Raw genomic sequence first — 16,438 nt, forward strand, 5'->3', positions numbered from 1 at the left:
AGAAGATCTAATGTATTCATGCTGTCAGGTCACATACATTAGACCTAGAAACCTGATGTTTTCTTTCTTCTTTTTCTCCCCCTTTTTTGGAAGCACTTTGAGCAAATATATTGAATGAGACATTTGCAAGCATGGAGCCCATTAATAACACAAGCCGAACGCGATGCTGCAGTCTCATTCATACTGCTCTTGGGAGCCAAGGAAATTAAAATCCTATACGTTTCTTTTCTGCACTGGGGAAATCAAAGCCAAACCATGAGATGGGGCTGATTAGAGACAGGTGAAATGTCTGTTTGTTTTTAGAGCTTTACAGCTCTCATTTTGATAGTCCCTAGATTTTTCCAAGTGCATTCTGCAGATACCAGAGCAATGGCTGTAAGAGAAGAAAACAAGCCTGAAGACCATCTGAGAACCAGGACCTTTTCAGATGCCAAAGAACAAAAGATGCTCCAGTAAAGGCTCCCTGCTGACAGCTGCTGGAGACGCCTGTCTTATACTCACTGTATTCCTCACGCCACAGATTTGTGAGGCTGTGAACCTGCAGTCCCGTTTGTGTTAACATGACAATAAGAAAAACCATCCATGAGTCTAATAGAATGAGGAAACAGTAAACAGGACGATGATGATGCTGTTGTGCATATGCATAATACTGTGTACATCAGATGAACTCACTTATACATGGATATGTTGTGACTATATATAACACACATCTTATTCAAGGTGCACAGAGACGTGTCTGTGCATGTATAATCCTTGGTGCTGATCCTTCTCCAGGCAACCACTGTAGATCAGGATGCAGACATCCATCAGTTGAGTATTAAGTGGGCAGACAGACATCAAAATGACTTTGTCACGAAACTGGTGTTCTCATCTAAATAGATATAAATGGTCTTGGTTTATAACTGCTTCCTTCAGTCAACCTCCTATGACATCCTAGGCTTGCTAACGTTCCTTTTATTGCCACCATCTGATTGTATAACTCTACTGATAGCAGCTCTTCATATTGCATCGATTACAAAGAGAACAGGAAAATGAACAAAATGTACTCATTCTGTTTATAGTTTCAACTGTAATTTTGTGGCCCTCCTTGGACGCCTTAGCAGAAGAATCAGATGCACTTTTCTCCATGTTTGGCAGCATGCTCATAATTTGGCTGGGAGCTGTGTCCAAGTTTACTCAGCTCTTGTGCTCGCCTGCTTTCACGAATGGCTTTTTTTAGAACATGGGAGATAGACAGGGTTCCTAATGCAACTGTTGAGACACAGCAGGAGCTTCTATTAAATAGACAATTTCCGAAGCAGAGAGGTTGTACATCATCCTTCGATAACCACCCTCTGATGTGCGACGGGGTATGAAAGTTCAGACATGATATATGAGGAAAGTGGATGATGGTGTACCTGGCAGAGGTTGTATTTACCCATCTAGTTCAGAGCACAGGGTTATTCCTATTCATCAAGGTAAGCGTGGGTCACAGCCTGCTTCTATTAACAAAACCTTACTCCCTTCCCCATCTCAGCCTTGCTTTTACTTCATTTAGAGGGTTGAGGTGCACGGTTGACTCATTTTCAGCTGTGAAAAAGCTGGTTTCTTGCTTTCCTGTACTTTGGTCAATTCAGTGGTGGATGACTCGAGATTAGAGTAGATTACGTTAGAAGGTAAGCGTGAATCTGATCTTTTCAGAAGCAGAAAGAGAACAGAAAAAGAACATACTGTATCTCTCCTTCCATTATAAGAATTCCTATTTAAATCTGAATAGTTTTGATACAATCAGTTATTTGCTTTAGGGACAAGCAGTAGAAATCTCATCCATACAGCAAGGAAACCCTTTTGACCAATGGATTCACTCCTTAGAAAGCTAGTGCCTGTCTTGCACAATTATTTGCCTCAGATATAAAGGGGAGAAAAAAAGAAAGTAGTTTGGTAAAACTCTGACACTGAGAAAGTAACTGTGTGCAAATTGGGCTGGAATATGTTTTTTACTAAGAGCTAAGCCAAAGGATTGTATGAGGCTAATCCCTAAAGAAGAACCATTCTGGTCCATTCTTATACACTGCTGCTGGAAAGTGTGCACCAAAGTTTCCATGGGAATGTGGGGTTTTCCTCTATCACTATCAAATTTCTCTGTATAAGGCTATGTAAAAGGGCTAAACAGAGGAAGGAAATTTGACCCCAGTTTCCTCAGTTTCCCTGTTTGCTGAGTGGCCATATTCAAACCCAGGCACCAGTCCTGGTTTGGTTTTGTTTCCATAGTTTTTGTTGACTGAGGTTTCTCCTAAAGAGGTTTAATGGCATTTTTTCCCAGGCCAAAACTTCCCATCATTCTTGCAGTGTTCCATTAGCCTAATGATGTACATAAACTGCAGAGAGAGAGATAAGGCAAGATAATGAGCGAAAATACCCAACATATTAAGAAGCTGTTACGGTAATAAGGGTAGTGGAGGACTAGAACACTGTAGATGTCACTTGTGGATGTGCCGACTGATGCCAGCCCAACACCCATCAGTATGAATGAACCTGCCTTCGATCAACCTATCAACCATACAGTCTGGGAAGTTTTTGTCCAGTCTTATTTTCTAAGGCAAGGCAAAAATTTGTCATTGGCAAAATAAAGATTAAATAAAGCATGAGTAATGTGTATGTAGATCTGGAAGATATCTTGGCACCGAGATCAATTTCCTGCTCTGACGGATTTAGAAGTGCTCAGGTTCCTGCTGTGACTGGAAAGTTGCTTCAGAACATCTTTCCTGTGATGCTCAGAAACCTCCTTCATGTTTCCACCCTCTATTTACTCACAACCAGTTTGATTTGGGGCCAACATTGTCTTTTAGCTTAAATAATTATCTCCCTTCCCTGGGGGCTTACTTGGACTATTTATAGAAGGCAATCCTTTTCCTAGCCTTTTCCTCCTTTTCCTAGCCTAAACAAAGCTATTTTAGCTTGCCCCCCATCTTCCTCTGCACCTGCTCCACTGGCCAGATCCTGGCTGGTCCCTGTATCCCACACAAGGCAAGGACATTCCTTTTCCCTCCTGAACTTAGTATCTGCCTCCCATTTTCAGCTCTTGTTACACTCATGGCTCGTTTATCCCGTGATCTTTAATACAGCCACATCTTTCTTTTCCATTTGCAATCTTTTTAAGGCCTGTTTATCACAGAAGCCTCTGTTGTTTGTCTCTCATCTCATTTCCATGCCATCTTTATCAGCAGAAGGGAGGTATGGGGATGGGCAGCGGTACAGAGATGCTATTTTGGGATTTATATTGCTATGACAAAATGATTTGCCTGATTTACTATTGAAATCCTATAAATAGGCCACTGACACCTCAGCCTGGGCTCATTATCTGTGATCCGGTTATAGCCTATGACAAGGCACAGGTTCATCTCACCCTCAGACCTTGCCTACAGTCAGGCAGAGCGAAATGTGGAGGTGCCTGGTTTTCTTCAAGGAGTGTAAAAGGAGGGAGGGCATGAGCCCAGAATTACTCATGTAGCTTTTAGACACCCTGAAGCCAGACAAGATGAATTTCACTTTTAAGTATCTACATTAGCAAGGTAGTGATGACTTCCGGGCATGCCAGGTCTGGCTGCTGAGCAGCAGATCAGGAACTGACAGTGAGTGAATGTTTTTTCTATAGATGCCATTCATTTGGGGCACCTGCACATAAAAAGAGCATGAGAATTTCAAACCTCCCTGAAATCTACTCTTTTATAAGTCTGGTATCAACCACGAGGAAGTGATGTAACACTTCTGAAAATGCCTCTTATTGTGCCTGAACCAAATCTAGTGAGTTTGAGGTTGGTCACTGTTAGCCCTGAGCTAAAACATGTCCTTGGCTCTACTCTTACAACAGATCCTCCAGACCAAGGGCCGAAGCAACACCTCTTTCCCAGGACCTGGACATCTCTGTTTTGAAGAGGATGGGCTGATCCTCAGTTTCCTTCTGCTGTGACTGCCAAGGGGGGCTGCACTCCTTCACTCTTGTCTTCATAAAACCTGTACATCAGGCAGTCATCACAAGGTGAGCAGCACGTAAATCCTTGGGCTGTTTGTCATGATGGAATCTGGGCAAGAAAAAGGACTTGGAATTCACAATGGAAAATGTTTTGGAGAGCAGTTACTCTGGGGCAGCAACTTTGCTCAGCAAGTGTAGGAATGAGTTTGGTATACAGTAAATCTCTATAGTTCTGCAGTCTTGTCAGCTCTCCCAACGAGCATCCTCCCCAGTCCAGAGCCTGACAGGTTTAGCTCTGGATACCGTGCCCAGCTGGGCTGTTATGAATTCATTAGATTTTCCTCTTTCCCCCTGTTACTTCCATGCTATGTAAACTGGGAATCTGCAAACTGAAAACATTTCTTCTTGTTTATAGGGAGACAGATTGTTCCACGTATGGACCCAAACAGCTTCACCCTAGACATCATGTTCACTTCCACGTGCCCCAAGTCAGGGCACTGCCTTTGAAACCTCCTGCTATGAATTTTGAGCCCTTTCCCTGAATATCCCACAAGGCAGATGCCTGAAGAAAACTCCCCCTTCCTGGAAGTGTTATGGAACGGGCAAACTGATGACTTGGGAAAAGAAAGCCAGCATCTCCACTGTAAAATCTGCTAACAAATGCGACCCTGCTGGGCAAGGACTGGTTTAATTTGGCTTCTGAAGCCCGCAGTGAGTTAAGAACTGCTCAGATGCCTTTGGATCACTTCAGTGAGAGTCTGCTGGCACATTTCAGTACAGTGAAAACACAGCACAAACATTTCAGTGTAGATTATTAGCAGAGTGGGGAAAAAAACCTACCGATGTGCAGTGATTAATCTTGTCCCTTGAAATTTGCTTATGCTGTTTCTTTCCTTCTTTAACCTTTGTTTAAAATCTCCTGCAGGGGTGGAGAGCTGGGAGGACATTTCAAATAGATGGCTCAGTCCTGAACATGCTTCTGAAACAAAAGAAAGCATAAAGAAAGCATTTTGAGCCTGACCTTTCATGGGTGTCACCTTGGGTTTAGATCATCTGTTAAAATACAAACCCAATGCTAATAGCTGTGTAGCTAAATATCCAGTTTCTTTCATTTACTAGATCTTCAGTTTATGCTTTAATTTAGCACTCCAACCAAAGTTGGAGTTATCAGAAATCAATATTTCTATTGGTTGCATAGGGGCTTATTTCAAGTGTAGAAGCAGTGGATATGGTCGCTTTGAAAAGCAATTACTTTCAGCAAGGTGGCAGATCTTCTCCTGCAGAAACTACTCTCCATGGAAAACACCAGAAAGTTTTAGGAAAAAGTGCAGCATATTTTATCTGAAACCACCAAAGCCATTTTTCCCACTCAGCTTTGTCTTTAAATAGGAAGTGTTGCCTTCTATAGATGGTTTAAGTTAATCATTTCCCCTTACAAACACACTGGGGAACACGTTTCGTTCGGAGAAGCAGCTCGGTGTGATGTGAATGGAAAGCTACCAACTGAAAACAGGAGCAGAGCCTGCAGTTGCAAACCACAGGACTGTGCATGACCTAGGAAGGAAGCAAAAGGATGTTTCCGAAACCCATAGCATATAATAATTCACTTTAATCTTCCGTTGTTGTCTTGCTTCTATGGCTGGGAAATAAAACCAGACAAAGTCCAACTGAGATTTGCTTGAGCCTCTTGGTTTTCTGGCTGTCAGCTGGAGGAGAGCAGTGTTCTTTGAGAGCAATCAGCATAGATAAAGAGCTACCTTGAGGACAGCATTGCATGGGCCATAGAAACACATGATTTGCCCTATGGAAATAGATTTGAGCACATTACTTCAACAGGCCAGTGTTGGACCATTTGTAGGGAGATGTCTGCTCCTAGGGCTGGGGACCCCTTGTCTTTCAATACCATGAAATGGAAAAATCCAAAATAACTTTTGAAATAAAGCCCTCATTCCATGCAGCAGAGGAGAGACCATGTTCTTAGCAGTAATATGGGACTATGAGCTTTAATGAGTAATTTTCAGCCTCTAATAAGTAGTGCATCACTGAGAGCTTCTGATTTTTTCCCCTCTTTTTCTGTACGTCTCAAATCACACTGAGCTGTAGATGTCTGACAGACACCTTCTGGGAGCAAACCAACCAACAACAGATATTCCTTGGTTCCCATTTCCATAGCCTGGAAATGCAGCTTGTGTTACCCAGTCTGGAGAACACCGCTTGCCAAGAGGCGAAAAGCAAATCGCTATTTAAGACATCATCAAGCTCCCATTGGGCCTCATCACCTCCGACAGATTTCTGAGTCACTAAGAGGAAGTATTTTACTGCTATCCTGTTTGGTCAGCAGGTGGAAGGGAAATAGCTCTCACAAACCCTGGAAAACATTTAACAAGACTTCAATTTCAGCAGAGTCTTCGTCCTTTCGGCCTCAGTCTTACTTCTGGTTTCATGTAGTGCCAGCAGTTTGCTGGATATTTCAGAGAGGAAGACAACAAGAATCCTTGGCGTAAATGCATTTGTTAACCCTGTGTAATTCTGGTGCTATTTCCCAACTTTTCATCCACTCATATCTTCCCCCAAAACATAAATAGCTCTTTCCTCTTGTTGGTTTTTCCTCCAGTGCTTTAGGATTTTTACTTGTTCTCTCTAAGATATTTTGCTGCAAGATGAGAACTATTCCATGTTCTTAAAACTACAGGCTAGGGTTTAAAATGGACTTGGGTAGTTCATAAACTTCACAAAAGGGATGATATTCACCCCAAAATAAAAACAGGATTAGGACATCTCTTCCCGTACGTATGCCTCTTGTGTTACTGTTGTTAATCTACCTTTGTTACTATGGCTTTCTAAAAGGTGAGAATAGAATAATCCCCTTCCTTAAGCAAGCCTTGAAAATAAATTAGCTTTAAAGACCTTTTAGAGCCAATTTTTCTCACTGTTTATACATTTCTGGTTCAGCAGAAATGCATCTCAGAACAACAATGAAGAAATAGATCCATTGTTCAGTACAGTGTATAAAAGCTCTCGAGTTTCCTTAAAGATGTTCCAAAGCGATACATGATCCTGGGTGCTCGAATCTGAGATGTATAAGAAACGTTTTAAAATACTCTTAAACAAATGGAGTCACTGGGTCAATTCAAGCCAAGCTGATGAGAGAACAATGTATAATGCAGAGAGCGACTCTCTGACCCTCATCATGTGCTTGGGTCTGCAGCTCCATCCAAAGAGAGGGTTTGGAAAGCCCTGCGATGTTTTGACACACACACACACACACACACACACACACACACACACACACACACACACACACACACACACACATTTCATTTTGAGGTTCCACCTGGGATTTGTAGTAGCCACACAGCGAGGAGAGCAATTGTTTTTGTGGTTTCTTTCTGGCTCGGCCACAGGCTGATGCACCAGGAGTCTTACGAGAAACTGCTTTGTTGGGATTTCCTGCATGATTCTGCACACAAAAGCAGCCCAAGCGATGCAGCTGACACAGTTATTGGAACCCGCGGATGATTTTCCCAACACAGATTGATTTGGGAACCTCTGCTTTTCACCCACTACTCTTTGTTACATCCTACGTACTTCCTGTATGATATAACCTGGACATATTCTTTTATGGAATATCACTGTTATGAAGTGCCATTGTATTCTGCTAAAGCACTGAGAGCTGTATTTCGATTGCCAGGAAGAGATTTCAAGTTACTGAGATTTAACAAGTTACCATACACCAGCTGAGCTGTAGGAAATCTCCATATGTGCTTTTTCTTTGTTTTCTACATCTGTGGCAAATGCAAACCAAGACATCTTGTTTTAAGCCTGTCTCACTGTGTACTGAACAACATTACCTTGCACTAACCACGGACCATGCTTACACACACTCATGTGGATAAGTAACTCATTAACCACAGGAACAAGGGGTTCAGCATCTTATGCTTAGAGTGTGAAATGCATCTTGAAGTCTCAGGAGTCAGCACATGGCTTTGCATGCAGCACTGATTAGCAGAGGCAGTGAGTTCTTAACACCTCTAACAGCAACATCCTAAAGCACCATCCTGTATTTCACAATGAGACATGACCTTCTGTGCCCACCGAGGAGGTGCACCAGCATTACTAATCCGGCAGCTCACTCAGTTATACAGTGAACAGCAAATCACTGTAATGCCTTAAGCTGCACCTCTTCCAAAAAGTGAGTAAAGGCAGGAAAAACCCACCCAAAAAGCCAGCCTCAACCCTAATCCACTTGTTTTGGGGGATTTTTGGGTTTGCCAAACAAAACTCTTTTGCTCACTAATGGATGTGCCTGGGGCATTTTCATGGGGCTGCTTAGACCTATACTACTCTGTTTGATCTTTACTTTCCTTGGCATCACCTTGGCACCCTTCATTTCCACTGCCAGAGCAAATCTCTGCACAGGGTAGGGGAAACTAAGTGAAGGAAAAAATGCACTTATAAAGCAAAGTTAGGACAAGTTTGTCAATAGGAAAATATTTATGTTGCATGAATAGAAAAAATTCTTGATTACAAAAATTACCCACGAAAACCACCCAAACAAGCAAAACACATGCAAACAAAGAGAAAAACTGAAGTACTGTGATTACAGTGAGCAAATGAGAATCATTTTGGGATCAAGAACACATTAATGTACGCAGCAATTGAAAAGGAAAGAGATTTCATTCCCTTACCAGCCCCATTTTATTTGCACATTGAAGAGATCAAAGCTGACCGGGTGCTGCTCTGAGACTACACTGAGCATACCTTGTGTTTTTCCTGATAAATGTCCATTTTAGACAGCAAGGCTGATGCATCTCTCTATAAAGTCTAATGGGAGGAATGCTGCAGGGATCTGGTACCTGATAGCACACTTAGGAAAACTCTGTCCCTGGGGAGCAGAGAGGGAAGGAACAGGTTCCTCAAAAACCTCTTTCCGTGCTTATTTTAAGGCTTTACAGAGCATTGATATGGTGTTTGGCACAGGCAGATTTTTCCCTTAAATAAAGAGCTGAAATTGCACAAAGCCAGCTGGTCAAATATCCCAGTTTAATTGCAGTAAGATGGGACTGAACAAGTTAAATCTGAGTTATTGCAGCATTACCCCTAACAGGTTTACTGTATGGGGTGAGTCACTGTGTGGTTTGGTCTGCTGTTTGTGCAGAGTTTGCAGTATTTGACCTCTTGTAGAAGCAGAAGAATCATCAAAGCAAATCAGAACAATGGCTTTATCAAGCCTATGGATCCCACAGAAGGTGAGAAAGCCCCGTGAAAGCACCTCCCCACTTGGGCAGCAATATCCTTTCGAGGAAAATTCTTTCCTGATCCCTGCTTTAAAGAAGTTATTTGAGATTAATGTAAAGACCATTTGTCATTTTAGTTATAAGGAAAGGTAATGGCTTTACCAGCTTTCTGCATTTGCTACAAGATTGAGCTTGTATTGTGAGCTTTTCTGTTAATCACAAACCAGTGAAGAAAGAGTCTCCTCTATATGGCAAAGCCCAAACTGAGTCACTCATCAATTCACTGCTAATTGTCAAACGTGTTTATTGCATGGGAGAATTGATAACCTGTAATAAGATGTGATGGATTTAGCCAGCTGTGTTTCTACTGTTTCAGGCTGGTGTATGTCCAACAGAAACCAAGAAGTTACATGAGTACAAAAGAAGGAAAAAAAAGGGAAATGAAGTACAGTAGTGTTGATTCAGCAGTGGTGTATTTTCCTCTCCTGATTATTTCTGTAATAACAAGTGTCTGATAAGTGGGTTAAAGACTGACTGAAGGAGATGGGATTGGAAAAGAATTGCCATCATGTTTGTTGATAGTCCTCCAGTTGATTTGAAATGTAGGCAAGTCATGGAATAATTTAGACTGGCAAAGAATTGCATGAAGCTTTCCTTCTCGAGCTAAGAAAAAGGGAACATGCTGTCTATATTAGTAAGCACACAATGTATTTAGATAAGTAAATGGAGTCAGGATGAATAGTGCATACATGAGAAATAAATGGAGACAGAATCCGCAGTGGAAAAAATGTCTGCTTCTTGCAGGCATCTGCATTACCCATGGCACTGGAGCAGCTCAGTGCAGGAGTCATCTATTGGAAAAGCCTGGACACAGATCCCTGCGCTTGCCCATCTCTCACAGGATGTCCTTTCCTGTCCAGCTGAAGCTGGAGGTGCCCATACAGCCCTCTGCCTTTGGGACATGGCCACTGCGCTACCACAGGGTCCTCCACACACCAATCTGGCCATGGCACAAGAACACAGCCAAGGAATATGGCTGGAAGGAGCCAGCTGGAAAGTTCATCTACCGAAACCAGGGAAGCCCCCATAGGGGAGACACGCAGCTCCTGATCTATCAAGGCTTGAGGACAGCATGGTGGCACCCTCATCTGGTGAGCTTCTCTTTATTTTTCCTCTTTCCTTAGCAAATTTTCCCCCACAAAAATCCTGCCAAAAGCATTATTGGGAACAACTCACATGATAGTTGCAGCTGACCACATCCTCCTCAGTCTCTCTTCATCTTGGCATACTCAGCTTATGAGCTTGCAGAGAGCAATTCACCCCTTACCCAGCGGGACTTGAATCCAACCACCATTCCCAAGCACTCCAGTGAAAATTGGGCATGACCTGTGAAAACACTGTCTTAAAAACCAAAGATGTGCTGCTGATGCCTGACTAATGAGTGTGTGGTGGCCAAAACCAATGAGACATGACCATGTTAGTCTTAGAGAAATCATAGTGATTAATCATAGAACCAGAGGAGCACACATAATGATAGAAGGCCATGGGCATCTTCACAGAAGACTCAGATGTCTTCCTGGAGGATAATTCATACAGGATGCAAGATTGCTGATCTTCATGCACTAAACTTCACGAAGGCTTTTGATCTGTACCACATGGGGTTAGATTAGAAAAGGCATGAAATGTATACAGTCCCTTCAAATGGCAGGAAAACTTCTCCTTGATCACAGCAGAAGATATGAATCAAGAAGATTTCCTTAAGGAAAAGCTCACCATTCAGGGTTTTGACAGTGCCCCCAAATACAATTAGGATGTGGTGAACCTCCTTTGCTCTTCATTCACCTGCATGAACTGAAATTGGAAGTAGAAACAGCACAGCAGTTTCTTGCATGTATTTTCAGCCTGGATTTCATTAATATCTTTCCCGAGCTGGGATTATTTTGCTTGTGTACAGTGTTCAAATCTGTTCAGGCTTTGTTTGGAAGCAGAAAAACACTCCTAATGGAGGCACCCTGTGTAACCTAATAGAAAATGATAGTGCTCAACAGCTTTTCTTTTAAACAACTAATAAAGTTTAATACATAATCAGATCCCACTACGGAATTCTACAAGTGTTAAAAATAACCCAACAGGAAGCATAAAAGCACTTATTAAATTCTACAAGTATTTACAGTAATTTCTGCATATGACTCTATTAAATTTCCATGGCATGCTCATTTCGACCAAATTCCACAGAATTTTTCCTAAATGGCCAGCTGTTTTCCAGTTTCGATGAGCAAAGGAACAAACCAGCCTGCTTCTTATCTGAGATCTGGTTAGATCAACACCGCTGGCTGCAAAACACAGCACCAGGCTCTCAGCTGGTGAAATTCAGCATAAATCTGTTGCCTTCAAATCCAGGCTCAGGGATTCCAGCTCCTCCTCTGCCTACTGCTCACCTGAGTATAAATCCATCTGCTTTTGGCTCCTGGTCTCCACTTAGTCAATGTGCAAAGCTATTGTTTTGAAATCGGGCATATTTTAGTAGCTGTGATATTAGCTGCCTTAGTCCATAAATGATGGGAGGGGTTCCTGAGCTGTTATTCCCTCTAACGTTTTCTGCTGGATGTGGATGGGATGGCCAAGGGCTGAGGTCATTGACGCTTTGTGTTTAGTGGGAGAAGGGGAATTTTTGGCTCTTTCCAGCAGGATCATCTCCCAGTGACTGTCAGGGTTATGCAACTGGATGTCTCCATGGTGCCTGGGAAGCCTCAGCCCATCCCTGCTAGAGATGCTCTGCTCTGCAATAGACTGTATTTCAAAGAATGACATTTGCCGACTTCCCAGACACAAAGGCACAATCATTTCCATTACAGAGCTTGTCTCATCACCCCAGGTTGGGCTGGCCCTGAGGAGCTGCTGTCTAGAGACCAGGCCAAGGGGCTGTGAGGATGGGTAACGCTCTGTGCAGTTGGTTGCCAAAAATACTTCTGGGAACAAAGACACTCCTTGAGTTTTCTGCAACTGAAGTAAATCTTGGACAAAGAACCCAGAGGGAGCTGTTGGCACACATCACGCAGCCATCAGACAGGAATCCTGCTCCCACATCAGCCGGCTTCTTGACAGGCAGGAGTTTAGAAACCATTTAGCACATGAAAGCTGGCAAATACGTGCGTATATATATGTATATGAGAGACTTATGATTAAGGAAACTGGCATATTTTGCAAAGCTGAAAATGTGTCGCTCAGCCGCAATTGCTAAACTGAGCCATCAAAATGATTGCTTTCAAGGCTGTGAGAGAAGCCTTCAATGAAGGCTCTTAGACAGACTTGTACCCACAGTTGTGGTTTTAATAGGGTGGTTCTGGCTAGCAGTTGAATAGATGCAACTGCACGGAAGGGGTGAATGGCAGCGCATCCTTTTGAAAGCTTCACTCAGTAACACACTATCCTTACAGACTGCAAACTTCCCAAGAGACTGAGGATGCCTTTTGGATACTGCAATGCAAACAGATGCTCCCCTGCAATTAAGCCTGGAGGAGCTGCACGTTTGCATTGATTTTGCACTTGCTGGTAGAATTCCTCCAAATTACTCCCAGGCAGTAACTCCACTGCTTTGGGAGCACAGAGCTGGAGCAGGAAATGCTTTCAGCACAGTTGCTTATTATTTTGTTAGCATCCTTGGGCCAGGCTGCCTGCCCACAGCTTCTCTGTGCTGTGAACCACCAGCGTGAGCGATGCCACTTGAATACCACTGAGCTGAGACATAAACTCGCTAAGCTAAACACAGAGCAGGGATCAAAGACATCAGGGGGGATCTGCTGTCATCATTTGTGTATCTTCAGCAACTGGTGAATGATCAGTGAAGGGGATGGGTGTTCGGGGAATTGCAGCAGAGATTACAAGGAAGCTTTGACTTCCAGTGTTGTATTGACTTGCCCATTAAGTGCTTGATGGACTTTGGTTTTCTCAGATGAGTTTTCTGCTTGGCACTTCCTCTTCCCTCTAAGTGTATGTTACACAACTCTGCTTGGCTTGCATCTGGCCTTGGCTTTGCTGCAGGAAAAGCTTCATATCAGCAGGCCAGGTATATAATAAGGTGTATTCTCCTGGAGTTATTTATGAACTAAGAACACATCCATTGGCAAGGGACTCTGCCTCATCTCAGACACTATTACTTCAAAAGCAGCTTCCTGATTTTCCAGATGCGACTTGTGCCTCTAAAACTTTGGATTCTTCCAAAACTTGGGATTTCTGCTCCCAAGTGCCTGGTTCAGAGGTCAGACCGCAGAGGATGGAGGTAAGCACAGGCATTTGGAGCAGGGGTGTCACCTCCTCACAGCACTCCATCTCCACAAGCCCTTTACCATCATTTTGCCATCCCACACATCATACAACAGGCTATGAAACCCTCGGAGAGCACTTCCACCAACGCACAGGAAGAGTTGTGTAGCAAATGAAAGTGATAGCTTGTGTTTTGATTTTGTACTCCATAAAAGTCCATTCCATCTTGGAAAGAGAAACAAAGAAGTGGGGAATCCAACTGTATCCCTTGGAAATCAGCCAATAGACTCCAGAGGAGGATCAAATCTCTATAATGCAATAAAGCAGACAAATGAAAAAGGATTCTGCAATCAAGGTATAGTCCAAATTTCCTCCATGTCAATGGCAAGTCACTGGCCTCTAGTCAAAAGTATGCCTTGGGCTGACCGAAGAAGTAATGCACAGGATCAGACGCTGAGCAGTTTTGGAAAGACTGTACAGAAGGAGAATAAAGGGCTAAACTGATAATCCTATCAGGAAAATACAACTTAATCTGGAGCTACATATGAAAGGTTGAATCCAAATCATAGCAAATTCACCTCTATCTGCTCGTGGCGCTGACAGCAGAATTGGCTGCCCGATGTTTTGTGCCTAATTACCTGCGTTACAGCGAAGTACACAGCTTTTCTTAGAAGAGAACTTTTCTGTCCTTCTGAAAGTTTAATCCCCATAAGAGGATTGCCATCCTGTCCTTGGCAGAGTCAGGAATCAGGATTTTCACATCGCTTTCAGCAGAAAAAGGAACTATGTATTCGCATCTGCACGCTGGTGCTTAGCGGGAGCTCCTTGCACAAAGCTCCTCGGAGTCAGCAGGAACCCAAGCCAAGCTTCACTCCAGTTTAGTGCCCTTTCTTTTCATTGTTTCCCATTCTTTGCTTTTGTCTCTGTTTCTCCTAGAGACTCCCCATGGCTTGTTAATGGCACATTGCTGGGAATTAAACCTTTTGGATGCTGAATTAGAATAAACTCCACTCACCCTGAGCTAAGGGCATCACTAAGGGCTGCAGCCAGGCTGCCAGCAGGGTACTAGAGGAGCAGCCCAGCAGCATCCTGAGCCATGGCAATGAGCTCAAGATGTCCAAGTAACATGGTTGGACATCAAAAGATGCTCAAAAAGAGCACCCATGTCCTGGAAGGAGCAGCCCCACTAAGCCTGGCTTGAAGTTTTATCATATGTATGAGGAACATAACTAAAAGCACAGATGCTTATCTAACTGAGCCTGAAAGCACCCACAGCAAATAAAAAAGCCATTCATTCACACATCTTTGCTGTCACTGAAGGAAGCTCACTAACCATCCACAGCAAATAGAGATCTTTTACAGGAATGAGGATGCCACCTCCGGACTAACTCTTTTTCCCAAGGATACACATCTCTATTCAGTGCGATTCCCAGTCTGGAACCTGACTCAACTCTATCAGACACACACAAATCAATGGGATAAATCCAGTGGATCAATTAGTTGCCTCGAGCTGCCACAGCAAAGCACAATACACTGATGAGGCTGTGATGAGCCTGCGTTAACCAGTGGTATTCGTTAAGCTGCCGGCCTCACTGATGTAAAGTGCCATGTAATAAGACATTAAACTCATCAGTGCCTCTGCTGTGAGGTCATCAGGCAGCAAATAATCATGGGGGGACAAAACCAGCAGCTCACAGTTGGAGGTACTTGGTTTTTATGTGCTTTAAAGGGACTCTGCTCTTTAAAGGGGCTGTCTGACTTTTTCATAAGAGGAGCTCCCCCCAAACCAGCCAAGAGCCCCATTTCCAGCAGAGGTGAAGGTGAGGACCAATAAGCAAGGAAACACCCCCCCAAGGATACAGCTGGAGGGCAGTGATGGATGCTTCCTAAAGGGTGAGTGGGAACAAGCTGGCCCTGAGCTGCTCATCTGCCACATCACTTTCCCATTCAGCAGTAAAAGGTATAAAGAAGTTGTACGGGGGAAACAATAGGTATAAAGACAGCAGAAAGATATAAAAGTGCAAGACTCATGCCTGATACAACAGAACACGATGTACTGTGAGCCCTGACTGTCCTCTTCAGCTTTCAAACTCCTCTGGGGCACCGGATCTGTCTTTAAAGCTGTTTGCAAAGCATCTGCTGCCCTGACAGTGCTGTATGTAGTGAGGAAAGGCAAACACAAACCAGGCTTGAGCCACTCCGGGGTTTGAAACCGCCCAGTAAAAACAAGGTGAAGCACCACTCAGCTCTCCATTTAACAGGACCAGTTCTTGGAAACGAATGAAGGGAAATAAAGTGCATTTTCATTTGTGCGGTGCATAACAGGGAGGCTTTGTGAGAGGAAAGCATTCAAATCCAGGCCTTCATAAGAGCAGCTATGAAGTTACTTCCTTACTGTGGGGCTCTGTACATCTGCAAGGTGCTGTTGGTTGCCATAGCAGGGCCACATCCCATCCTGGGACCCTGGGAAGAGCCGCTGGTGGGCTGCAGGGACTGTACCTGTAGGATAAGCTTTAAAGCAACACAAGCAGCACAGTGGCTGCACATCACCCAGACCCCAAGCACTGCATCAGTGCTGGGCTTTAGCAGAATGCACCCCATAAAGGGGGTCTGCCACACATGCTCAGCACAAATCCCTGCACGGGAGAAACAGCTCCTGGCAGTGCTGGAATGGGACAATGCTCCAACCATACCAAGCAGGGCAGAGCCAGCCTCTCCTTGCTCCCAAACTGCCCTCAACTCCTGTAACTGCCTGCAAGTTGCTTACCTTAAGGAGAGAGCAGCACAGCACATGAGTCCTCCAGTCAGGGACCTGTAGACCTTATAATAAAAGCTTTTTATAAAGGCTATATCTATTCAAACCTCTGTTATCACCCCATCGCAGCACTGCTAAATGCCTCCTATCTCCTGAACCAGTCTGGCCTTCTTTAAACTACTGAGTCCAAGCAACAAGTGCAACAAGCACAGAATAACCCTTCTCCACTGA

The 16,438-nt window shown here is 43.7% G+C and overlaps 1 protein-coding gene and 1 long non-coding RNA gene across 2 annotated transcripts in view; one reads left to right on the forward strand and one right to left on the reverse strand.

Annotated features, from left to right (window-relative positions):
* Positions 1-16,438, forward strand: part of KCNJ16 (potassium inwardly rectifying channel subfamily J member 16) — a 230,093-nt gene that overhangs the window by 121,404 nt on the left and 92,251 nt on the right. The window lies entirely within an intron of this gene.
* On the reverse strand, positions 3,957-16,274 carry LOC130604235 (uncharacterized). The gene is made up of 3 exons (XR_008973417.1): positions 16,220-16,274; positions 4,793-4,931; positions 3,957-4,061 (listed from the first exon to the last, which is right to left on the reverse strand). It is a non-coding gene; the product is annotated as an uncharacterized LOC130604235 (long non-coding RNA).

Source organism: Pezoporus wallicus, unplaced genomic scaffold (assembly GCF_028554395.1).
Source record: "Pezoporus wallicus isolate ANWC-B61680 ecotype Strahan unplaced genomic scaffold, APGP_CSIRO_Pwel_v1 contig_3710, whole genome shotgun sequence".
Lineage (NCBI taxonomy): Eukaryota > Metazoa > Chordata > Aves > Psittaciformes > Psittacidae > Pezoporus > Pezoporus wallicus.